The following is a 1,260-nucleotide window of genomic DNA, read 5'->3' as shown; positions in this document are numbered from 1 at the left end:
GATACAGAAACAGGCGGTTGCATGCTGGATTTGTCTGCTTCACTGGGCAGTAGTTTGCCGACCCCTAGTTCAGAGAGGAGTAGAAACGGATTGCCATAAATTTAGGACACAGAACTGGTAGGATTTGCTGATGAACTAACTGGCTGTGTGGGGAGGGGGTAAGAGAAAGAGGAAACAAGGATGGCCTCAGTGAAGAAGTAGAAGGTGGTGTAATTTACTGAGATGAGGAAGAAGCAGATTTGGGATGGGGGGGAAGAGGAAATTAAGGGTTAAGTATGAGTTGCCAATTAGTCATCCAAGTGGAGATGTCAAATAAGGAGCCTGATATAGACTCTGGAGTTTAGGGAAGAGGTCAAAGCTGGAGATCCACATTTGGGAGTTATCACCTATGGATGCATTTAAAGTCATGGGACTGGCCTAGCCAGTGTGGCTCAATAGTTGAACACCAACCTATGAACCAGGGAGTCACGGTTTGATTCCTGGTCAGGGCACATACTTGGGTTTCGGGCTCAATCCTGCGTGCAGGAAGCAGCCAATCAATGATTCTCTCTCATCATTGATGTTTCTGTTTCTCTCCCTATCCCTCCCTCTCTGAAATCAATAAAAAATACATTAAAAAAACAAGTCGTGGGACTGGATGAGATCACCCAGAGTGCAGTGCAGAGGGGGTTCTGGAATTTAAGGACCCATAAAAGAGGTCCTTGGAATCACTCTCTGGGTCAAAAAGTATGTCACGTGACCAATGCTGCCCAATTGCTGCCCATCTTGTTTTAGCTACTTAAAAACACGCTGTGAGTGGGACTGTACACGCGGAGGAGCAGGGACACCGGAATTAGGAATCCTTGGCTATTTTTGCCTTGGAGCCGGGGAGCATCAAGCCACAGTGGAGGATTAGGCTGGCTAAAGGAGGTGTTGAGAGGGAGGAAGTGCTTGAGGCTTCCCAACCACAGAATCACCCAGCAAGCTCATGACAAATGCAGATTTTTACTAAGAGCTTTGAATTCATTGTCTGGAGTAAGGTGTGTTTTAAAAATGCTCCCTCTCATACAAACAGAAGGTTGAGAAATCGGTGGATTAGGGATAGATTGGGCGGAGGGTGTGTCCTCATGACGTTTCTTTTTTTTTTTTTTTTTTTTTCAACCCTGTTTGAAACTAGCCCACAGGCTGTAGGCACTGTGAGGCCAGCTTCACTATTACTTTTCCTCCTCTGCGACCACCAAGATCGGTGTTCAGATCCGATGGGAAAGGGAACTGGAGGGT

At 46.5% G+C, this 1,260-nt stretch overlaps 1 non-coding gene across 1 annotated transcript; it reads right to left on the bottom strand.

The window, feature by feature from the left end:
- Positions 1-1,140: 1,140 nt before the first annotated feature.
- Positions 1,141-1,260, bottom strand: LOC118661938. The gene has a single exon (XR_004969538.1). It is a non-coding gene; the product is annotated as a small nucleolar RNA SNORA61 (small nucleolar RNA).

The sequence above is a fragment of the Myotis myotis genome, unplaced genomic scaffold (assembly GCF_014108235.1).
Source record: "Myotis myotis isolate mMyoMyo1 unplaced genomic scaffold, mMyoMyo1.p scaffold_m19_p_1, whole genome shotgun sequence".
Taxonomy (NCBI): domain Eukaryota; kingdom Metazoa; phylum Chordata; class Mammalia; order Chiroptera; family Vespertilionidae; genus Myotis; species Myotis myotis.
The sequence above is the reverse complement of the archived record's forward strand: the minus strand, read 5'-3'. Positions and strand labels throughout refer to the sequence as shown.